Below are 25,603 nucleotides of genomic sequence, written 5' to 3' on the forward strand. Positions count from 1 at the left end.
CTTCCTGCTAGGGGCGAGCGGAGGATTCTGTGCATCTCATCTCGGCAATGAATGCGCACAACAATGTAGCAATATTTAAGGATTGGAAATGGAATCTTCAACTTCACAAATCCAAGATTCTCCTCTCTTTGTTCTCCTGTAGCAGAATGATTGAAATGCGATAGCGCTATTTGTATTTTTTTTCTATTTTTGCTCTTGTTCGCGGTCCTTCCTGAATAATGATACGTTATTAATAATCTGGCTATACAAATGATATCAAATGAGGTACATTTATTAATTTAGATCTTATCTAAATGCTTTTTCCATCAGCGGGCTGGTTCTCATCAGGGGGCACTAATTAGCTGTAATATGTTGAAAGATGGGACATAAATACAAGTAGATAAATTGTGTCTTTTTGGAATATTAGAGGGAAAGTTAAATAGGCAATGTCCGTAATTTACTTTTAATGGGTATTTCAGATACACTTAATCCTCGCTATTGGTTTGTGACTTTTGTTTTGCGAGCACAATTATTAAGTCGAAAAACTGTTTAACTTGTCTCGTCTTTCAACATTTATATTCAAGCTGTTTGCATAAAATGAGAGAGATCTTCGACTAAACGCTAAAAGAGATAAAAGGCATTTTCAACGGCTTATATATCAGATATAGGTCACAGTATGGGGCTTCCATTGCTCGGGAAATTATAGCGCTGCTTTTGAACAGTTGTCAATGGACTTGGGATATATTAAAGGGTTATTCCCAACATTACAAGTTGCGATTGGTGGGGGTCTGTCCAATGGGACCCGACTGACCCCAACAATAGGGCTCTAAAACGCCTCTTCAGAATTGTCCGCGTGTGCACACCACCGCTCCATTCACTGGCCATGGGACTGCCGAGCAGCCGCTGGCAGCTTTCAGGGCGGTCTATGTGCTCCATTCTGACGAGGCATTTTAGAGCCCTGATTTCAGATGCGCTGAAATTTGATTGAGCAGATGCACTTGAATTTGGCCAGGAAATTTGATTCATGTTCAATTTATAAGCTAAGAATGAAACGTTCTGCGATCTCTCCAGACACCAAAGCAAAATGAAGGTAGGTAGAAAAATTAGTTAAAAAAAAAATCGATATTGGTGCCAGGGCTTACTTATCCAACAGTTTCTCTCTGGTCTTCAGGTTTCCGCTCCGATCCGGTCTGCTGTGACGGCATCTTTGGCTTCACTAAGCATCGCATGGTGCCGCAGCGCTTCACTCGGCCTCATGCGACATCATGACATCAGGGTGACACATACAAAACAGAAAATGGCACAAAAAGTTGTTTTTCTTCATAATTTATCCAAAAATATTTCATCCAGTATATAAATACAAGTAATAGAAATACCTTTGCAGCATATCCACCACTGTGAACAAATCATCCAGACTGCGGCACGGGCTTGAAAAAACTTCCAACTTGCAGACAGATCCTGGGTGTGGGTGACGCATGCCTCGACTTTGCAGGACTTTGTCTTGACGTTTTATGGCCAAGTGAAGTGTTGAGGGGCCAAAGATGCCGACCAGAGCAGAGAGGGGTTGAGCGACTGGACAGGTTGTGGTCATATTTTTACATTTTTTTTAACGCCTTTCTGGCCCCTTAAAATCCAGCTAAATGTTGGATAACTGCCCTTATACTGGATTACCATGAAGTTAATTGCCCAAGATTCAAATTCACCCGAATCCTTGAATTTTGGGAATTTTGGCAAATTTAGTTAGTCTCTGTTGAGAATAACTTTCCTTCCCCAAGTGATTATCACAGGGCACATGGCCGTCCAGGATCGGGAGTGGGGTGGACGCCAGGAATTGCTTCTTCTACACCAGTTCTCGTTCCATGTCTTACTGGAGTTGTGATCCGGCGAGCCGGGCAGGAGGCAGCGTGAATATATCCAGAGCCGTCAGCTCCACACGCTCCCTGTGCTGCTATTTCCCTGCATGTTCTAAATGTGTTTCATTATATGATTATGTAACAAAAGGAGAACAGCAAAAATCACGAGAAGACATTAAATATTAAAGTAAAAGTCTAAATACGATGTTAAAGCCGACATCACAATACAGAGAACTCCGAGCTCCGTGGGGGCGACACGATTGGATTCCTCGGAATAATGAGAGGAATCGCTGCAGAAGGTAATCATTGTGTCATGTGAGACGGATCAGATGGACGTCGTTCAGCTTTGCAGAAATGGTGGACGATGTGATCGTACAGGAGAACTCTGAAAATATCTGCCGCTCCAGGGCCTGGATATGATGAGACTCGAATATTGTCTTTCCAGGACACTACCATCCTTCATATCCAGGGTTATTCGTGGTGTCGGTACTCCCAAACATCAGGGGTACGTACCCCAACTGTACAATGGTACCCGGGGTGTCCCAGGCTGTCAATTGGCAATACATTATTAATATGAGGGGGAGAACTGAAGAGGACGGTTGTGTGGGGCAATATAAATAATGAGTGCAAATAGGATTTGGCCTAGTACTATTATGGTGTGGGGCACCCAGGGGGCATTATTACTGCCTGGGACATGTTTACATTCAGGGTTCTGTGGATGGGGCGTTTGTGTGGAGGTAATATGTGCTGAAAAAGCACGAGGCCACTGATGTGTGTGGTACATTCTCCCCAGACTGATCGTGCCTTGAAGAAGTCTTCATGGAGGACTGGGCCAGCCGGAGAAGATGATACTGTCTTGTATCTGTGTATAAGGTCTATGGAGCACCTGCGCAGCACTGATAGCCACCACTATATGGGCACTATAGGGGTCATTTTAGTTTTAGGACATTAGTAACAGTATGGATGTATTAGTCTGTACCAATGGGGCTATGGGGTAGTAATAGCTGGTTATGGTGTGGCAGTAATATTTGTCTTTGATAATATTGGTTTTGGCTTAGTGGATTTGTTCTGTAACTGGGTGGTGATCTTATTTGTAGCAATGAGGGTGTATATCTTAGTAGACCCCTAGCCACTGAGACCTGTGCATCGAAACAACAGACTGGTGGAAGATGACGGTCCAGAATTTGTCCTTTGGCACAACAGATTCGGGTGACATGATATTACTGTGCGGCCACGTTATAAGACATGCCTTTGTATGGGGGTTGCTGAATTGCAATTCTTCTCGTTTGCTGAACATGACAAAGGGTTCATGGTGTGGACTGTTTCTCCAGAGGTTGCGAGTGAATCTGCTGATGTTCACACTCAGCAGTCCACTTGAATTTTCAAATGAAATTTTATTAGCATCAAAGTTTTTAGCTTCGAATCCAATGTCTCTTACTTTTCTTTCTGTCTCTGTAGAAGTAGGGTGTAAAAAAAAAATTTACATTCACTTGTTGCATCCACCGTAGTCCATCCCTACGTCCTCCGTCCTCCACTGAATTTGGTCTCTCATTTCCTCCAGTACGCGACTTATCCTTTGGGCATCTTCAGTCTGTATCGAAGCTTCACTTGTCGAGCGTGCATCTGATGACAGACATCACGACATACACCAGCCAAAGCACTGACAAGCCCTATGGCACCTTATATCGTGACCTTAGAGGATTTCTCAGTCTTGGAGGCCCCCGAGAAGAGTGAAGATCCCAAAAGATGAAATCATGAGTCTGAAAACATAAGGGACTAGATGGTTGGCTGCAACAGAGGTGGAACAGGTGAGCGGCGAGGGCAGCATCAATTTTTTTCCCTGTCTGGCTGCCATTTTGCTGAAGTCATAGAAAGCGAATCCCCCAAAAATGTGAATTCTGGAGAATACAATTGTTTTGTTAAAATTTGGAGCAAATTGAATTTGACTCCAACTAATTTGCTGATTTCTAATCTCCGGCAGATCTGAATCCGAATGATAATCTATGGAATATTCCAGGATAAAACAAGCCGGGAGCGCTCCCGCTATGATACCATCCGCACGTTCCTGCAGAAGCTTCGCTGCATCCACGATGGCTCCTATAGAACAACTGTTCTCATGCTCGATACATAATATCCGCAGTCTGTGCACATTCAGGATTTCCCGCTCCGTCAGACGGATGGCTTATTAGCGGTTACAAATCAGTACTTGGCGCGATACAATGGCTGCGATCGGGCCAGCAAAGAAGAATGGAATTAGTTTGCAGCCCTTAGCAGGACACGGAGAGTGCGGCGTGTGTGGAAACCACCCTGGGCCAGGAGATATATCTATTACCCTGATCCTGTTAATTCCACATCCAGATGAAGTAATGCACGCTCGTTGTGTTTTGCTAAGGGCTAAGCATAGGTACACTCCAAAACTCCAGATAGCTTTTCATTAGGGAAAACATGTTCTTTTTCAAGTAATTGCTGCTGGCAGCCGGGACCTGGAGAATATGATATGCAACAATGTGACCTCACCATGTATTAAACTTTTTGAAGGACACATGTAAAGTAATTTTGTATGCTTCACACGCCTCAGATTTTCATTTTTACTTTACCGTGTTAGCACATTTTCATCAATTTTTTCATTTGTAATATATATCCTTTGGGCTTTTGCCTAATAGTTTTCAAGCTTGAGGAATCCCAGCTCTGTTTTATTTCAAAGGGAACAGTTGTAAGAAAAACACAGAAAAAACAATGCGGAATAACAATGCTTTACGGAGGCTTTAGAGTTTAATGTATGTGGCGGAGCAGAAGGAATAGAGATGGAAATGTCTGTATTGGAGGTACAGGAGAGCATGGGCGAAAGTAGCTGTGATGTATGACTTCTGTTCAGGAGTGTCGGGATTCTCCACTGTAAGTGCAGTGACACTATATTGTGGTGATTGATTCCTGGAGAGGTGCATATCCCGAAATATAAAGTTATGAGCACTAACAAATTATATTCTTACCAATGTTGCATTTAGCTAAGGCCTCTTTCACACTAGCGTAGTACGACGCACGTCGCAATGCATCGTTTTGGAGAAAAAACGCATCTTGCAAAATTGCCCACAGGATGCGTTTTTTCTCCATAGACTAACATTAGCGACGCATTGCGACGCATTGCCACACATCGCAACCGTCGTGCGACGTTTGCGTCGGACCGTCGGCACAAAAAAACGTTGCATGTAACGTTTTTTGGTGCGTCATGTCCAGCATTTCCGACCGCGCATGCGCGGCCGGAACTCCGCCCCCTCCTCCCCGGAGCTCACAATGGGGCAGCGGATGCGTTGAAAAACTGCATCTGCTGCCCCCGTTGTGCGGCTCTTTCACAGTATGCGTTGGTATGTCACCACGTCGCATTGCGACGTGCGTCGTACGACGCTAGTGTGAAAACACTGACGGAACAAATGATCTATAGGTCTATATTTATGCCAAAATACCAAATTTATTAATACAATTACAGCAAAAAAGGACAAAGCAAGTGAGGGATTAATCACAAGGGAATGTAACACAAAATGGTGCAAAAAATAGGCCGCGCAGAGACCAAGGCTGCAATAAACTAGATACCAAATAGTTCATAGGCTAGTTCACAATTATGGGCTATATTAAAATCAAAGTGCCCCAAATATTATATGCAAACTCTAAATATGGTTATAACACCTATAAATATCGAAATATGGGGTATAGCCATGATGTACCAACATCAATATGCCCACACCGGCACCAAGATGACCTTTGATAGTCTATAAATAAAGTGCCATAGACTCATGCATAATTAGCAACATGCGGTACAAAAAAACAATATTACCATTGATAGCAGGGCAAATGAATGCAGCCTGGTCAGTGCGCGTCCGCCCCGACGCGCGTTTGGACCTTCCTTCTTCGGGGGGCCTAAGCTAGTGTGAAAGTAGCCTTAATTGTGACACTCAAGTTATGCCCAAACCTGCTCAGAAACCTCTCGACTCCTCCAAACTGAGTGAGATTACCCACACTTGGGAGGGGTTTACAGAAACCTTGTCTCCTTTCAGCCTGGGATTGTATCCAATAAATAGAGACACTCCAGCAAATCAAGGACAGTGAACAACTATGGCAAGAGAGCAGGCTTGGACTGGCCCACAGGATAACAGGAGAATCCTCGGGTGGGCCACCACCCTCTTATATGAGCAGTACTTGGCACTATATACTGGAATCACCATGCACAGACACATGCGGCATCTCATTTATTTATCTACCCAATTCATTGTTATACACATTTGTGATTGGGGATATTGTCACATTTGCACGTAGCTGAAAAGTGGGGTCTGGAGTTGGGGACTGGTGGGCCCTCGGCAACCCAGTCCGACACTGCAAGAGCGAAGCTATGAGGAGCTAGAATTCAGCCCCAGACCCAGGTCCGACAGCTGCGCAAAAAGTCCCTCAGCAAAAAACATAAAACTGACCGGACCTCCTAACAGAATAAATCAAGTGTGAACAGGTACAAGCTGCTGTGACTGCATAATATACAAACCAAAGAATACAGCCACCTGTGTGTGCGCGAAGATGAATACAAACATTATATTTTTGTCGCATTTAGCCTGGAAGAGACAAGTCTGATGAATATTAGGTTTAAGGTCCCATCAGAGAGCGTTCGCCTTGTCATGGCTGGTGGGCTCAAATAAATCAGGCAATTTGTGCGCTAAGTTCCCTCATTATATAAGTACTAGATGGTGGCCCGATTCTACTGCATTGGGTATTGTAGAAAATGTATGTAGTTTATTTATGAAGATTTCAGAATAATGCAATGAATACACAGGATACGGCCGGACGCGACCAATCAGTGAAGCTAGGGCCGGCTCCAGGTTTTTGAGGGCCTCGGGCAAAAGACTCTCATAGCCCACATGGCATATAACAGCCCACGTAGTATATAGCACAGCCACGTAGTATATAGCACAGCCACATAGTATATAGCACAGCCACATAGTATATAGCACAGCCACATAGTATATAGCACAGCCACATAGTATATAGCACAGCCACATAGTATATTGCACAGCCACATAGTATATAGCACAGCCACATAGTATATTGCACAGCCACATAGTATATAGCACAGCCACGTAGTATATAGCACAGCCACGTAGTATATAACACAGGCTACGCAGTATATAACACAGCCCATGCAGTATATAATACAGGCCACGTAGTATATAATACAGCCCATTTAGTATATAGCAATGTGGGCACCATATCCCTGTTAAAAAAAAGCACAGCCATGTAGTATATAGCACAGCCCATGTAGTATGTTGCACAGCCACGTAGTATATTGCACAGCCATGTAGTATATTGCACAGCCATGTAGTGTGTAGCACAGCCATGTAGTATATAGCACAGCCCACATAGTATATAGCACAGCCCACGTAGTATATAGCACAGCCCATGCAGTATATAACACAGCCCACATAGTATATAGCACAGCCCACGTAGTATATAGCACAGCCCATGCAGTATGTAACACAGGCCACACAGTATATAACAGCCCACGTAGTATATAGCACAGCCCACATAGTATATTGCACAGCCACGTAGTATATAACACAGCCCACGTAGTATATAACACAGCCACGTAGTATATAGCACAGCCACATATTATATTGCGAAGCCACGTATTATATAGCACAGCCACATAGTATATTGCACAGCCACGTATTATATAGCACAGGCCACGTAGTATATAGCACAGCGACGTAGTATATAACACAGCACACGCAGTATATAACACAGGCCACGCAGTATATAACACAGCCCACGCAGTATATAACACAGGCCACGTAGTATATAGCAATGTGGGCACCATATCCCTGTTAAAAAAGAATGAAAATAAAAAATAGTTATATACTCACCTACCTCCCGGCGGCCCCCGGATCCAGCCCAGGTCTTTAGCGATGCTCCTCGTGACGCTCTGTTCCCAGTAATGCCTTGCGGCAATAACACGTGATGATGTAGCTGTCTCGCGAGCCTGCTACGTCATCTGGGGTCATTGCCGCAATGTATTCTTGGGACCGGAGCATCGCGAGGAGCGGGAAAGGCTGCCGCGGACGCCGGAAGGTGAGAATATTATGATTTTTTTTAAATTATTTTTAACATTATATGTTTTTACTATTGATGCTGCATAGGCAGCATCAATAGTAAAAAGTTGGTCACACTTACAGGGGTAATAGCAGAGTTAAAGGACTGCGTTACACCGCGTTATACCTCGATGTAATGCAGTCTGTTTAACGGACTGCTAAAACGCTATGTGGGCGCTGACTGGAGGGGAGTAGGGAGGGGCCAATTCTGGGCGGCACTGTGCCTGTCGCTGATTGGTCGTGCCCAGCCGGCGACCTTAGCCCTTACATAGGCAGCTGTATCCTAAAGCCCTAAGCATAAGAAGACACCAGGATTATGACTTACACATGAGACGTCGTGGTCCTGTTATACATTTTGCAGTGAACCCAGTAGCTTCACTTTATGTCCAAGAGATTATCGAAAGGAGGATTTGTTCCAGAACCATTTGTGATGTCATGATGCATCTGTTTACAAATGGATCCCAAATTATCCCACTGACTTGTATTGCAATCCGTTTTTATTTTTTAGCAACAAGAATATTCTATACTTAAAAAATAGCGTATAAAAATCCTGATGGCTGAGCCAGAGCAGAATCCAGGGAATTGGGCCATAAGATTCACAGGAGCCTGGTTCAACATTCATCTCAGTGTTTTGTGGCCATCAGACCAAAGACTTGCAAATCTCCTGCTACCTGCCCCCGGTGCTACTTCTTATTGGTAGGGCCAGGATCACATCCTCTTTGCAAAAAACATAAAAAGAAAAGCTGACAGCACTCACTAAGTAGGCGCACTCTCGGGCCAAGGAACCCACTTGGAAAGGCAACAGCAATCAAGAAAATTAAGAACAGCGTCCAGTCCAGGTGAAGAAATTAAAGATGCTTTATTCTGCCATAGATACGTTTCTACCTGTTGTAGGTCTTTGCGATGTGATGCATGACATCATGCTAATCAGAAGAGATGGCGGGGATTTCGACAGGTAAAAGGAAGGTCACTGAGCTCTGGTCCGACAGCATCAGACCACGAATGTGGCCACTTGATCAGGGTAATGTAAATCTTTTTGCTCTAGAACCTCAGCACCATTATGAACAGACCCTGTAACACAGTAGGCAGAAGATCGGATGCTTTCCTGTTCCGCATCATAACATTTTGTGTCGGTGCCCATTGATTCACGGGTTTATCATGACAGTGTGAAACCAGAAGATTTCAGCGTCTGATTGCTCTTACTCTGGCGCTGAGAAAAAGCACTTCTTCATTTTAATAGTGTTTATTCCTTTTGGCAGAACAGGGGTTAATCGGCCATGTTTGAAAACTCTGTGCTCTCAGCTGAGCTCAGTTAGCCACTCCCTTCCCCTTTATAATCTGGGCTCTGATGCAAATCCATGCCAGAGCTAGCATTTGCTGCATGGCTTCATGAGGAAGAGGTGTTCATATGAGAAGCAGAGTTGGAGGAGTTATTAGTGACTATTGTGGGTATGTAAGTGTGGTAATCCCCTTCCCTTCTCTACTTTTGTTTAATCCCGATCTTCTACACCCTGGTGCATTCCTCTGTTAGATGTGAGTGAATATTTTGAATGCCTGGAGTTTTCTGTTAACCCTTGTTTGTTTAGCCTTGTTTGTCGGGTTAGTGTACTGCGGTGCGCAATAGTGCTCCTCTTCCCTGGGTGTGGGAAGCGAACAGACAGAGGGCTAACTCAGGAGAAAAGGCAAGGGCGGCGGCCCGGCATCTTCAACTTCAGAATTATCCAGGGGAATAGGGCGAGCTAGGGTGCCCCCCTAGCGGTAGGGTCAGAGAAGGAGCTCCTGGTCCCGAGTCATCCGACAGTTGAGTCGTGACACAATGACTTTGTGGGGGGTTTACGATATGTGAGGATGAGTTCTTGCTGGTTCTTGCTCACGTAGGGTGTGATGGGGAGCGTTGATAAAAGACCTTGTTTTCTCCAAATTGCTCTCATTGTGGTTGGTAAAAGCTTTGATCATCCGAGCGGCATGTCTTCTATTTTTGGGGATGAATGAAGCATTACACATCTTCATTGGAAATCAATGGTCTACCTTTTCAATAATTGACATGTTGCGTCCTGCATAAACAGGTCGCCCCTCTATATAGTGCAGTCATTCTGCTAATCCACACAGTTCTCTTTAATATTCGGCTTCCATGATCCCGCTCTTCTTTACATTCATATCTGCTCCTCCATCATTGTGATGTCTTGGCTCATTGTCCTTCGCTTCGGGTTTGCTCCCCCCTTATTGTTCTATACTTTCCATCAATATCTCATTCTTGCATTAGTTTTAGTCTCTGACCCTTTGATTTTTGCAATCTCTTCTGCTTCTCCTTTGAACCTTGTTCATGTCCTCAGGGCTCATTCATATCGTGTGAACCTTGGCGGTTTCAGCAGTTACAAATGAGGCGGCTGAGATTGAAATGCAGGGAGCATCAACCATTGATCCCTATGAAGAAATGTGGAGCTCGGTCACTCAGAGACATGATGTGAACACGGTCTGATCGGGGGCAATGATGAAATCCATCCTGCAGGAGACTAACTACAAGAAAGCATTTTAGCAGAAATAACAAATCACATTTTTCTTTTATTGTAATTTTAGTGAAATCACTTAAATAAGTCATCACAGATTAGAAGGTGAAGGAGAAAATGAGAGAAAGTGGGAAGAATTAGGACACCGAAGCGCGGATGTGAGGAAGGGTGGTTACACCTGAGAGGGACCCTCCTGATGACATCTAGAAGGGCACCAAGGTATTCACTAGAGGGGGCACTGTAACTTATGTAACAAGGTGGCACGGGGTGGTAGTCATGGGCAAGTCCACTAGGTCACAGTTAGTGAGCCCCGCAACCTCTTGCACACGAAAAGACAGTTCAAGTCCCAGCCCTAAGGCACAGATGGCCACCTCTGTCACACGCTCTTCATGCTGGAACGGCGTCCTCTGGATGCACCACACATCACACTTTTTAGAGGCCAACAGTGGCAACTTGTTTAATGAAGATGAAATGGGGAAGAAGATAACAATTCCTGAGCTGTCCCTATTCAATGTCACGGTGCCACTCAGCGCCGCCGCTCCTGCTGCCCCGCCTACCGCTCTGCCCCCTGTTCGCCAGCATACTTACCCATCCCGGCGCGCTCCTGAGGTGTGCGCGCACCTTCTGGTCTCTTCTCCTCCAGTCTCGCCGCCGGTCCCTGGCTCCCATCAGGTGCGCGTGCGCACTCCTCTCTCCAACTCCTTCTGCGCACACGCACTTCCTTCCTCTGCTCTACTGATGCTCCCTTCCTCCTCTCTCTGACCCTGGAGGACCCTGACCCTGAAGTCCTTCTGCGTCTCTCCTATTTAAGGTAACTTCTTCCTCTGCTCCATGCTTTATTGTCATTTGTCCTCATTTGACCCAGGTCCCTCTGTGCCTTGCTCTGTCCTGTGCATTTGCCATTCCTTGCTCTGTCCTGTGCGTTCATCATACCTTGCCTGTCCTGTGTTTCTGCCATACCCTGCCTGCCATGTGTTTCCACCATACCCTGCCTGCCCTGTGTTTCCGCCATACCCTGCATGTCCAGTGTTTCTGCCATACCCTGCCTGTCCAGTGTTCCCGCCATAACCTGCCTGTCTTGTGTTTCTGCCATACGCTGCCTGTCCTGTGTTCCTGCCATATCCAGTCTGTCCTGGGTGTCCGCCATACCCTGCCTATTCTTTGTCTCGGTCATTGCCAGTCAGTCCTGTGTCTCCGTTATAGCCAGTTCTGCGTCTTTTCCACTCCTACTTCCTGTCCCCGGGTATCAGCTCCTGCGGCAATAGTCTCCCTCGGGCCTGCCCCTAACGCTCCCTGTATTGGGGGTGGTCTACCTGGCCAGCTCGCCCTTGGGAGGTTCATTGTCGTGGTTCTGTGGGTTCACCTTAGGAGTTCCAAAAGAGCTGACAGTACAATCAGGCCATGGACCCCGCTGGTACCCCGACTCCAGCCCAAAAGGAACTACTGTTTCTCCGAGAGAACCAGTCTAGGATCATGTCCTTCTTAAAATCCATGGAGTTCCGTCTCTCGTCTCTGCAGGCCTCCGACCCTGGGAGCGCTCCGCAGCTGGCAGGTCTCCAACAGGAGCTTGCTCAGCAGCGTGACACCCAAACTCACATCCTTAATTTTATGGCTTCCGTGGATGATCGCCTTCGTGTCCTCCAGTCTCCTGCTCCTGTTTCCTCTCAGCCCTCGGTCCCTCACCCACCGCCTCGCCTGGCTAAACCACCTCGTTACAGTGGGGATCCAAAATTATGTAGGGGGTTTCTGAACCAGTGCCAACTCCATTTTGAGTTGCTCCCTATGCAGTACCCTACTGATCGAGCAAAGGTTGCCTTTGTAATTTCCCACTTGAAGGGAGAGGCTTTAGCTTGGGTAAACCCCCTCTGGGAGCGAGGTGACCCTCTTGTCTCTCAATTATCCATCTTTTTAGATACTTTTCGTAAAGTATTCGATGACCTCTACCACCGAGTCTCTTTTTAACCTTCATCAGGGTTCTTTGTCTGTGGGTCAATACGCCATTCGGTTTCGCACACTTTCATCTGAGTTAGGATGGAACAACGAGGCATTGGTGGGAGCCATTTGGCGAGGTCTCTAGTCTCGAATTAAGGACGAATTGGCAGGTCGGGATACTCCGACTACCTTGGAAGATCTAACATCCCTGGCAACCAGCATAGATTTACGCTTCCAAGAGCGTACCTGAGAATCTGCTAGAGAAAGGAGAGTTCCTCGTCTTCCTTCAGCTACTCTGTGTCCTTCCCGTCTGTCTCCAGTGATGACTTCTGCTGTTTCTGTCCCAGAGCCCATGCAGGTGAATCGTCTCAAACCGGCGGAACAGCGCCGGAAGGAGAGACTGGCTCAAGGTCTTTGTTTCTATTGTGGCAGTGCGGCTCATCTTTTGCGTTCTTGTCCTTTGAGGCCGGGAAACGCCTCAACCTAGGACAGGTAAGAGAGGTCTCACTAGGTATCCCTGAACCCTCTCAACCCCTCACTCTTTCAGTTCTTTTGCATCTGGGTAATAAGCGTTTTTCTGATTTTGCTTACATAGATTCCGGGGTGGCTGGGAATTTCATCCAACTCGAGGCAGTTAGGAGGTTGCGGATTCCGGTCGGATCCCTGGAGACAGATTGCGTCGGTCGATGGTCAACCTCTGCAGGAGTCCGTTACCTTGGTTACAGAAGAGTTGGAACTCCAAATTGGAATCCTGCATCGGGAGAAGATCATCTTCTATGTGCTGCCCTCCTTGTCCCATACTATTTTGCTTGGTCTTCCTTGGTTGAGGACTCACGAGCCTTGTCTTGACTGGCGGTCTGGTGAAATCCTGCACTGGGGACTCTTCTGTCAGAGTAACTGCCTGCTTCCTGTTCAGCCACGAAAACCACCCCGTACAAGTTCTGTGCCTGCCAATTTACCTTCCTCATACTTGTCTTTCTTGGATGTCTTCGACAAGAAAGAAGCAGAGATCCTGCCTCCACATCGACCGTACGACTGCCCAATCGATCTTGTACCTGGCTCTACTCCACCCCGGGGTCATATCTATCTGTTGTCTCCAACCAAGACCCAGGCCATGACTGAATATGTCCAGGAGAATTTGGCAAAAGGCTTTATTCGCAAGTCCTCCTCTCCTGCTGGTGCTGGTTTTTTCTTCGTAAAGAAGGATGGATCCCTCTGTCCATGTATTGACTACCGAAGCCTCAACAATCTCACGATCAAAAACCAGTATCCTCTACCTCTTATTCCAGAGCTGTTCGATCGCCATAGGGGAGCACGAATTTTCACAAAATTAGACCTTCGCGGAGCTTACAACCTAATCCGTATTCGTTCTGGAGACGAGTGGAAAACTGCCTTTAATACCCGAGACGGCCACTATGAGTATCTTGTAATGCCTTTCGGCCTGTGTAATGCTCCAGCGGTGTTCCAGGAATTTGTGAATGATGTCTTCCGGGATCTACTCTACACCTGCGTGGTGGTGTATTTAGACGACATTCTTGTGTTTTCCTCGGATCTTGCTTCCCACAAGAGAGATGTCCGCCAAGCCCTATCTCGTCTTAGACAGAATCATCTTTATGCCAAACTCGAGAAGTGTGTCTTTGAACAATCTTCGTTACCGTTTCTCGGCTATGTCATCTCTGACTCAGGCTAACGGATGGATCCGGATAGTGTCTGCCGTTCTTAACTGGCCACGTCCTCAAGGGGTAAAGGCAATTCAACGCTTTCTCGGGTTCACAAACTACTACCGGCAGTTTATTCCACATTTCTCTAATCTGATCTCCTCAATTTCTACCTTGACTCCCAAAGGGTCTAATCCTCACATCTGGACTTCGGAAGCTGAAGAAACATTTCGGTCTCTTAAGCAAGCCTTTGCTTCCGCTCCTGTACTTTGTCGTCCTAAGGTCAACAAGCCTTTCATCCTTGAGGTAGATGCTTCTGCCATTGGCGCTGGCGCGGTACTATCCCAGAGATCATCTTCCGGACAATTGGCTACTTGTGGTTTCTTTTCCAAAATCTTCTCCATCTCAGAGAGAAACGACACCATTGGTGACAAAGAACTATTGGCCATCAAGTTGGCACTGGAGGAGTGGCAGTATTTGCTGGAGGGAGCTGTTCACCCTTTCAAGATCTATACTGACCACAAGAATCTGGAATACATCCGTTCTGCGCAGAGACTAAATCCCCGACAGGCCAGATGGTCGTTATTCTTTGCCCGCTTTGACTTTGAATTACATTTTTGTCCTGGCAACAAAAACTTTAAAGCTGATGCCTTGTCCAGATCTTTTCTTGCATCCGATGTAGAAGAAGAACCTTCACATATGGTGGATCCCAGCAAGATCATTCTTGTAGGTCCGATCAGAATATCTTCTTTACCTCCAGGTAAAACCTTCGTCCAGGCTAAAAAGAGGTCTCGAGTTCTACGTTGGGGTCATGCCTCCAAATTAGCAGGCAATGTAGGGTACAAGAAGACACTCGCTCTCATCATACGCTATTATTGGTGCCCGTCTCTTCTTCAAGACGTCCAAAGTTTTGTCGCCTCTTCTTGTGCAAGGAACAAGGTTATTAGACATTTACCCTCCCGTCTCTTGCGTCCGCTTCCAGTTCTTTCGGCTCCCTAGCAACACATCACCATGGATTTTATTACGGATCTTCCTCGCTCTTCTGGACATTTGGTCATTTTTGTAGTCGTGGATCGATTTTCCAAGATGGCTCATTTTGTCCCTTTGCCTGGTTTACCTTCCGCTCCAGAGTTGGCAAGAATCTTCATAGCCCATATCTTCTGGATTCACGGTTTTCCTCTACACATAGTCTCTGATAGAGGAGTCCAGTTCACCTCTCGATTCTGGTGCGCTCTATGCAAGCCGATGAATGTTACTTTGGATTTCTCTACTGCTTACCATCCACAGTCCAACGGACAAGCTGAGCGCACTAACCAAATTCTAATGACTTATCTCTGTCATTTTTGCCAACAGTCATCATAATAACTGGTCTGATTTGCTTCCGTGGGCCGAGTTCACGTACAATAACCATATCAATGACTCTTTGTCCAAATCTCCCTTCTTCATCGTTTATGGACAACATCCTGGAGTTCCTCTGCCGGTGCTTCCTGTCTCGGGTGTGCCAGCGGACGATCTTCTGTCCGAGGAGTTCTCCAGGGTCTGGCAGGAGACCAAAATCGCTCTTGAACAGGCTCAGGTCAGGATTAAGAGACATGCCGATAAGAGACACCTGGATCCTCCGTCATATCAGCCAGGTGATAAGGTCTGGTTGTCTTCCAGGTTCATTTGTCTTAAAATTCCTTCGTATAAATTGGGTCCTCGGTACATTGGTCCTTTCGAGATTTTGGCTCGTATTAACGACGTTGCCTACAAATTGAAATTGCCCGCTTCTCTTCGCATACCCAACTCTTTTCATGTTTCCCTTCTGAAACCAGTCATTTTCAATCAGTTCCATGCTTCTCCTGCTCAAACTCCTTTGCCAGTTTCTGACCCGGACGTTTTTGAGGTTAAAGATATTCTTGCCATGAAAAGGTCTAGAGGTAAAACGCTCTTTTTGGTCGATTGGAAGGGTTTTGGTCCCGAGGAGAGGTCTTGGGAACCCCGTGAAAACATACAGGCTCCTCGTATTTTAGCCAGATTCCATTCTGGTCTTAGAAAGAGGGGGAGTAAGGAGAGGGGTACTGTCACGGCGCCACTCAGCACCGCCGCTGCTGCCGCCCCACCTTCCGCTCCGCCCTCTGTTCGCCAGCATACTTACCCGACCCGGCGCGCTCCTGCAGTGTGCGCGCGCCTTCTGGTCTCTTCTCCTCCAGTCTCGCCGCCGGTCCCTGGCTCCCATCGGGTGCACGTGCACACTCCTCCCTCCAACTCCTTCCACGCATGGGCACTTCCTTCATCTGCTCTACTGATGCTCCCTTCCTCCTCTCTCTGACCCTGGAGGACCCTGACCCGGAAGTCCTTTTGCGTCTCTCCTATTTAAGGTAACTCCTTCCTCTGCTCCATGCCTGATTGTCTTTTGTCCTCATTTGAACCAAGTCCCTCTGTGCCTTGCTCTGTCCTGTGCATTTGCCATTCCTTGCTCTGTCCTGTGCGTTCATCATACCCTGCCTGCCCTGTGTTTCCACCATACCCTGCCTGCCCTGTGTTTCCGCCATACCCTGCCTGTCCAGTGTTTCTGCCATACCCTGCCTGTCCAGTGTTCCCACCGTAACCCGCCTGTCTTGTGTTTCTGCCATACCTTGCCTGTCCTGTGTTCCCACCATATCCAGTCTGTCCTGGGTGTCCGCCATACCCTGCCTATTCTTTGTCTCGGTCATTGCCAGTCAGTCCTGTGTCTCCGTTATAGCCAGTTCTGCGTCTTTTCCACTCCTACTTCCTGTCCCCGGGTATCAGCTTCTGCGGCAATAGTCTCCCTCAGGCCTGCCCCTAACGCTCCCTGTATTGGGGGTGGTCTACCTGGCCAGCTCGCCCTTGGGAGGTTCGTTGTCATGGTTCTGTGGGTTCACCTTAGGAGTTCCAAAAGAGCTGACATTCAAAGATGCGGCTTCATCAGCAACGACTACGGCAGCAGAAGCAGCAGCTCCCAATCAGCTCCTGGGAGATAACAGTCTCTTGGAGGGCACCTCCTTAATCCTAGTACCCGTTCTTATTGCCTGACAGTCCTGTGGCAATCTTTTCCCCAGCCGGGGGTCCTTTCTATCTCAAACGGGGACACACACATTCCCCAGACAGGGGTCCCTTCTGTCTCAGACGGGGACACACTTATTGCCACGGGCAGTCCTGCCCGGGCTCGGCTGCAGAAGCAGGAAATTGCTGCTTCTTTCAAGCTGCAAACCCAGCCACTTTATAAACTTAAAGGGAACCTGTCACCCCGTTTTTTCAATATGAGCTAAAAATAGCTTTAAATAGGGCCTGAGCTGTGCTTTATAACTGTGTCTTTATTGTCCCCTGATTCCCCACCTTTGCTGCCAAAATACCTTAGTAAAGTCTCCGTTTTTCGCCTGTCAATCACGGCGGTCTGGTCAAATGGGCATTGTGAATTCACTGTTTCTCCCCCACCTCTTGCTTTTCCCTAAGTAATTTCTTCCCGGCGTTTGCGTTGTGTTTTGCACCTGCGCAGTTAAGTCTAATGTCGTGCCTGCGCATTATGCTTTGCCCAACTGTGGGCATAGCATACAGCTCGTCTCTGCGCATGCGCGGCTCTTCTCTGTAACCTGTGTGCCCCGGAAGTCTGGCTATGCAAATGGTGTTGTCCTGGATGCCGGTAAAATTGAGATACACAGGCGGGCTACTCAGATGACTATCAGACAATGCTACTAGCCCAAAAGGATTGGCTGAGCTAGATTACACCAAATGCTGAGTTACAGCATTGGCTCAGACCTGCCTGGCAAACAGTGCTATGAACTGCCGTAACCTTCCCTGAAAAGGGCTGATATTACAACCAGTCCCAACTCCCAACTCCCTAAACCTATCTCTCAGAAAATTCGCTGGCAAAAAAGACTCTTTGACTGTATAGCGCCCACAGCAGCAGCGGTGCCGTCTAACACTAAGCTGCAGCAGTGAGGAAATGATGACGACGGGGCAAATGGCTGGTTCTCATTGGGCAAGGAGAGACATGTGACATACACAGCCAATGACACATGCCCTTGCTTGTGTACATCACATGCACATTGCTGTGTGTGTGCACTGCTGATAGGCTCAGAGACTGCCCCGCCCCTCTGTAAATGCGGGAAAGAAAAAAAAATGGAGATCGGCGTTATTTCAGCACAGATCTATCCCCCGCCCACTATACACTGAAACAGTCCATTAACAATGATAAACAGTTTTAATGTGCAAATCAAGCTAGGCTTTTGGTGAACGAACAGATATCGAACAGAAACTCGAAGAGCCGAATTTTAAGCAAATTGTTCGGGTTCGTCGAACGACTCGAACACCGCCCAAAACAGCTTGAATTTGAAATTGGCGAACAGTTCGACTCGAACACCGCTCATCTCTACTAATGACGCTTTGCAGGGCATTGGGGGTGATAGAAGGGCACAAGGACTAGTGCATTGAGTGGCACTGAAGATGAGGCATGGGGGGCACTGCAGATAGTGGAGATAAGATTAAGGGGCTCTCAGGTTGCACTTAGAGGGTGCTGGGGATGACATTTGGGAAGGGAACCTGTTGCTAAAGACTAGAATCCTGCACCTGATTATTACTATTATTATTACTTTTGGGTACTCTGCCCTTCATAGTAACCGCATTGTTAGCATAGGCAGTGAGAAATGGTCCCAAGCGTCACAGAAAGAGGGAATAACAAAATCAACCCCTTACACTGTTCTTGGGGGTCCAATTTTAGTCTCCGCAATCAGATCCCTAACTCTTTCACATTTCGACAATTCTTCACAAACTTTTCCTAATTTTTATAAATCACGCGATCTTTGCGCAGCATTCCTACATTACGACGGACAAGCTCCGCTCACGATGCGGATTTATTTATAGCAGAACGGACCTCCAATTACTCCAAAGAGCAAGTCACTCGCAAGATTAGAGAAGCATATGCGTATTACAATCCCTAATTAAAATTCTGTAAATATCTAATTAGGCAGAATAGGCTTTTAATTGTACGAGTAAATGAGAGATGTCAAATACTTTATTTTTAATTTGTAAACTCGACATTCTTCCCTTTGTCATTCCCCAATCCCGTTCTATTATAACATATTAACATCCCGCTATTAATTAGAATGATGTCAGTAGGTCTGCAACTATGTTTCAAGCATCTCACAAGTGTCTTGGAAAGTGGACTCCGGGTCTGCAGATAAAGGACTCTTGAGTGAACCGATGCCAAATCAAAATCATTTTATTTAGCGGAGGCTTGTTGCTGCTGGTATCTGTCAGATTTGCAGAAAATGACATTGAAAATGAAGAGAAAAGAACAATGTTGATTAATCAGGGCTTACTGAGAAAATAACGGCTCGGGGACATGCCGGCTGGGATTGGTGTAGGTTTTGTGTCTCGTTCTTTCTTTTTGTAAGTACAGTACTTGCCTCTATTCATTTTCGAAAAGTTGAAAAAAATAGATACATATCTTTTTTTTTTTGTTAATTAAGTGGCACCTGATACAATAAAGCTTTGTTCTATGGAAAAGAATAAAAATACAGAGATGGATAAAAAGGTCTGAATATTATTTTGATTATGATTACAACTTTCGGCTTTTAGAAATTATAGCTCCATTTGTGCTACCGCCGGTGAGACGCTGGAACCAGCACCGTAACATATTTAGTATTAACGAACAGTCAATCTTGGGGTCTGCGCTTTATCTGGCTGAATAAACAAAGAAGGTTCTCTCTGCCAACACTTCCATTAAGTTTTCAATGGAGTTTTCAGCTTTGTTTTCCCTCATTGTTCTATGTGTCCCAATGGCTTTTTCTAAAGCGTTGTCTTAGGTTTGTGCACACGTTGTCCGAACAATTCTAGGGCTGAACAGACAGTTCAGAATCAGGTGAAGGATGGCACTGAGAACGGGTGGATAACTGATAGGCCATTATTGCCTGCGGAAACCGCGAGCGATGCTGCGTCGATCGGTGGCGGCATTCAGGGACTGGAATCATCAGAACTCGATGGGAATCGGAGGATTATTTCTTCTAAAGAGAGTCTGCCTGCCTGTACTGTGTGACACGGGAAGGACGAGGCCCGCGACAGGGTGAAGAAACGCGTCTAGGTAAAATGGAGGATGATTGAACACTGTGTGACAGAAGTGACAGCATTTTACACGTTTTACTGCTATGTTTCTCAATGTTAGCTATTTTTGAATAATCCTCCAGCAGTACACACAACGGGAAACGTCAGGCTCATATTCCGGAGCAGGGAAACGAATACGTAAGAAAAAGAAGAAAGAATGCACATTGTAGGGTTTTTAGCTTTTTTTTAATATTTCAAATTTGGTTTTAATTAAAGAGAATTTGTTCACAGAAAATCTCCTTTTCTTTAAATTTAGTGTATAATTTTTATACTTTCTGATATTTTACTTTTGTGTTTTGTATGTTACAAATGATATTTTGCAATCTTGTAGTTTGCCGACACCTTCTGCTCTGTACAGATCACTTCACAGCAGTCTCATTACCATCACAGGCAGGTCACAATGACAAGTTACATCTATGTGTAGGCAACACAGGATCCACCGTTCACAAAAGATGAAGACACAACTCACCTCCTCCCTTCCTGCACAATGACCTCTGCATAGGTCACAGAGAATGCCCACAACACTGTCCCATAAAACCAATTGGTGATGATCACAGCTCACTTATCCCCTCCATGCACAATTACCGCTGTGCAGGTTATACCCTTATTTCCTGCACATTTGGTAATGTCATCACTTACCTTCTCCCCATTCTTCCATAAGGAATTATTTATCTGTCACACAGTCCATACCATGCTGCCATAGAAGCAGATAATGGACACAGCTGCTCTCCTCCTGCCCCTTATATAATGACCTCTGCCCAGATCATGCCTGTGATGGACCTGCACTTCAACACCAAACCTGATATCACCATTACGTCAGAAGAATCACGTAGTGCGGTCTCCCCACTTGCACCAATATGACATTCCCCACCCCCTGGGGATTATTCTGGGCCAGAAACCAGCCTCGGTAGCATGGAAAATTAAACTGAGAATACACATGTGTGGATTCGTGGATTGATATAAAATAGCAGCCAAGGGATAAACTATGTATTTAATCGCCTTAAGAGCACACTAGACAATACACTATATACACAATTGTTATAAACAGTATATATCATGGTCATGTATGTAAACACAAATAGTGGTAGGACAAAAGATATAAGCAGATGGATTATGTCAATTACTGTTTTGATGTATGACCATGTGTATGCCTGGCCACAGGGGCATGGACTGCCAGCTGGTTTGTAGTTCCTGCACAGCACGTTACTGGACATAGCCACCACTTTCGAAGTGAACCACAAGCATAACAGAGAGGCCACATGGCCTTACAGGAGCCTTTATCACCCTTAGGTAACCCTCCGTTGCCCTCTGGGCTGAACCTATACCCCCTCCCTTTGCCTCTAGCGGCTAAAACCTCCCAAACCTAAGATGGGTCATAACTCCTTATTAGACGGTTCTAGGGAGGCGATTCTGGTGCCATCGGATCCAGGTGGGCCCCTGCTACATGTTGATACCAAACTCAACTGATATGACTGCTCCACTCAGATCACTGCAAGTACTGGTGAGTGGTGACCAGGGCGGAGTTGGGGGGGCCCAAACTATATTTCCTCCCCTCTAATGCCTCTTGTTCCGTTAAAAGGATCTTCAATTGCTGTTATTCTCATATGTTCCTGGGAAAGCTGAAAGTCCTAGATTTCCCAGGAAGAGATACAACTAACAGTGTCTGAAGAACCTAATAATATACTAGGTGGCATTAGTAGGAGGTTGTATTTGTGCAGTCCAAACATTCAGATCCCTTCCCTTTTCCCCAATAAATAAAAAGAAAATAAATAAGTAAACACAATTGGCATTGCTGCATCTATAAAAGCCCGGTCTATCAAAATACAAAATTAATTAACCTCTATGGGAAATGCCATAAATGCCAGAATTGCGGTTTTCAGTCACCTCATCTCCCTAAAAGATGCAATAAAAAGCAATCAAAGCATCATTTTTATCCACAATTGGTATATAAATGTTGTAAACAAAATATGGATATATAAACGTCGTGAATATAATATTGGTATAAAAATGTCAAAAATAAATGTCAGCTCATCACACAAAAAACAAGTCATTGATGAATAATGGCTGCTGCAATCCCTGCCTGTGCTTTTATACAGACAATGATAGTCTCTCCTCATTGGATCCTACCCTATGAAGTGATAGCTGCAAGGTGTTATGGGTAAGCCTGTCCACTTGCACCCATAATCCTTCTTTGGCTGATGCTAAATTCTATTGGTATCAAGGTGGTGTAGAATCTTGGCGGACATTTTTGACACGAGCCATGGCTTTTAACGGTAATGTTCCTCAATGACTCATCTCCAATCCGCACCCATTTTATGCCCTCATCTCCATATTGACATCTCTCCAAGATGCCCCCATACAAAAAAACTTCTAAAACTGCTGATTTCCAAAAGCTTTTGGCTTGGAGATTTGCCAACACTTCTGGGAGCCTACTGGATGCTCCATAGTAGCACAGCAAATGACAAATGATTAATACATGACTACAGGATCCAATAATTCTTGAGTCATCTGCAACCCGGGAGCAGCAGTTGCGTGGACCTGATGAAGAGAGCTGAAAGGAGGAGTACATGTAACGTCTCCATCGAGCGCCATCCTCGGAGCTGAAATCCCCAGGACATTGACTTACTTGCCCTCCAGTAAGTCAGCTGTGGCACCACGGACTGTTAGAAACTCATCATCCCTTGGTTAAACAGCCATCGTCCACATGGGCTCCTCTTGGCAGCGACAGAGTGACTAGACACAGGTCGGTAAGCTCTGAGCTCAGGCCCACCATGAGGATTACGGTGGGAGCATGCACACACACACAGACCAGACGCAGATTGGTAAGTCCTGAGTTCAGGCCCACCATAAGGATTACTGTTGTGAAATTGGATTTTGGGCTCCCCCGGTGGCCACTGGTGGAATTGAACTTGTGTGCATCATCCCCTCTGTTCACCTGTTCCCATCAGGATGTGGGAGTCGCTATTTAACCTTGCTCCTCTGTCACTTCCATGCCGATCAACATTGTAATCAGAAGCCTTTCTGTGCATGTTCCTGCTACCAGACAACTTCCAGCTAAGTCGGACTTTTGTCCTTGTTTGTTTTTTGCATTTTGTTCCAGTTCACAGCTGCAGTTTCGTTTCTGTGTCTGGAAAGCTCTTGTGATCTGAAATTGCCACTCTGATGTTATGAGTTAATACTAGAGTCTTAAAGTAATTTCAGGATGGTGTATCGATAGGGTTTTCAGCTGACCATGAAAGTACCCTTTCTGTCTTCCTGCTATCTAGTAAGCGGACCTCGATTTTGCTAAACCTATTTTCATACTACGTTTGTCATTTTCATCTTAAATCACCGCCAATATATGTGGGGGCCTCTGTCTGCCTTTCGGGGAAATTTCTCTAGAGGTGAGCCAGGACTATATTTTCCTCTGCCAGGATTAGTTAGTCCTCCGGCCGGCGCTGGGCGTCTAGGGATAAAACGCAGGCTACGCTACCCGGCTACTGTTAGTTGTGCGGCAGGTTTAGTTCATGGTCAGTTTAAGTTTCCATCCTTCCAAGAGCTAGTTCCTATGTATGCTGGGCTATGTTCTCTTGCCATTGAGAACCATAACAGTTTGACCGGCCCACAAAGGGTTAAATTAATTGGCAGAGAAAGGAGAGAAAAAAGAAGTCTGCTGAAATTTTTTTTTTTTTTTTTTTTTTTTCCTTCAGTTCTGAGTGTGCTTTCAATTGAATCACTTGCAAGTCTGCCTATATTGCAGCCTTCCTCTCTCTCTCTCCTTCTAATCCTGGAATGGCTCTGTGTTCACCTGTTTAAAATGGATATTCAGAGTTTGGCTGCAGGTTTGAATAATCTCACCACGAAAGTTCAAAATTTACAAGATTTTGTTGTTCATGTTCCTATATCTGAACCTAGAATTCCTTTGCCTGAATTTTTCTCGGGGAATAGATCTTGCTTTCAAAATTTCAAAAATAATTGCAAGTTGTTTTTGTCCCTGAAATCTCGCTCTGCTGGAGATCCTGCTCAGCAGGTCAGGATTGTGATTTCCTTGCTCCGGGGCGACCCTCAAGATTGGGCTTTTGCATTGGCTCCAGGGGATCCTGCGTTGCTCAATGTGGATGCGTTTTTTCTGGCCTTGGGGTTGCTTTATGAGGAACCTCATTTAGAGCTTCAGGCGGAAAAAGCCTTGATGTCCCTATCTCAGGGGCAAGATGAAGCTGAAATATACTGCCAAAAATTCCGTAAATGGTCTGTGCTTACTCAGTGGAATGAGTGCACCCTGGCGGCGAATTTCAGAGAGGGTCTCTCTGATGCCGTTAAGGATGTTATGGTGGGGTTCCCTGTGCCTGCGGGTCTGAATGAGTCCATGACAATGGCTATCCAGATCGATAGACGTCTGCGGGAGCGCAAACCTGTGCACCATTTGGCGGTGTCTACTGAGAAGACGCCAGAGAATATGCAATGTGATAGAATTCTGTCCAGAAGCGAACGGCAGAATTTTAGACGAAAAAATGGGTTGTGCTTTTATTGTGGTGATTCAACTCATGTTATATCAGCATGCTCTAAGCGTACTAAGAAGCTTGATAAGTCAGTTTCAATTGGCACTTTTCAGTCTAAGTTTATTCTATCTGTGACCCTGATTTGTTCTTTATCATCTATTACCGCGGATGCCTATGTCGACTCTGGCGCCGCTTTGAGTCTTATGGATTGGTCCTTTGCCAAACGCTGTGGGTATGATTTAGAGCCTCTTGAAACTCCTATACCTCTGAAGGGGATTGACTCCACCCCATTGGCTAGTAATAAACCACAATACTGGACACAAGTAACTATGCGAATTAATCCGGATCATCAGGAGATTATTCGCTTTCTTGTGCTGTATAATCTACATGATGTGTTGGTGCTTGGATTGCCATGGCTGCAATCTCATAACCCAGTCCTCGACTGGAACGCTATGTCTGTGTTAAGCTGGGGATGTAAGGGGATGCATGGGGACGTACCTTTGGTTTCCATTTCGTCATCTATTCCCTCTGAGATTCCTGAATTCTTGTCTGACTATCGTGACGTTTTTGAAGAACCTAAGCTTGGTTCATTACCTCCGCACCGGGAGTGCGATTGTGCCATAGATTTGATTCCGGGTAGTAAATACCCTAAGGGTCGTTTATTTAATCTGTCTGTGCCTGAACATGCTGCTATGCGAGAATATATAAAGGAGTCCTTGGAAAAGGGACATATTCGTCCTTCGTCATCTCCCTTAGGAGCCGGTTTTTTCTTTGTGTCTAAGAAAGATGGCTCTTTGAGGCCGTGCATTGATTATCGGCTTTTGAATAAAATCACGGTTAAATATCAATATCCGTTGCCACTGCTGACTGATTTGTTTGCTCGCATAAAGGGGGCCAAGTGGTTCTCTAAGATAGATCTCCGTGGGGCGTATAATTTGGTGCGAATTAAGCAGGGGGATGAGTGGAAAA

Source organism: Ranitomeya variabilis, chromosome 8 (assembly GCF_051348905.1).
Source record: "Ranitomeya variabilis isolate aRanVar5 chromosome 8, aRanVar5.hap1, whole genome shotgun sequence".
Lineage (NCBI taxonomy): Eukaryota > Metazoa > Chordata > Amphibia > Anura > Dendrobatidae > Ranitomeya > Ranitomeya variabilis.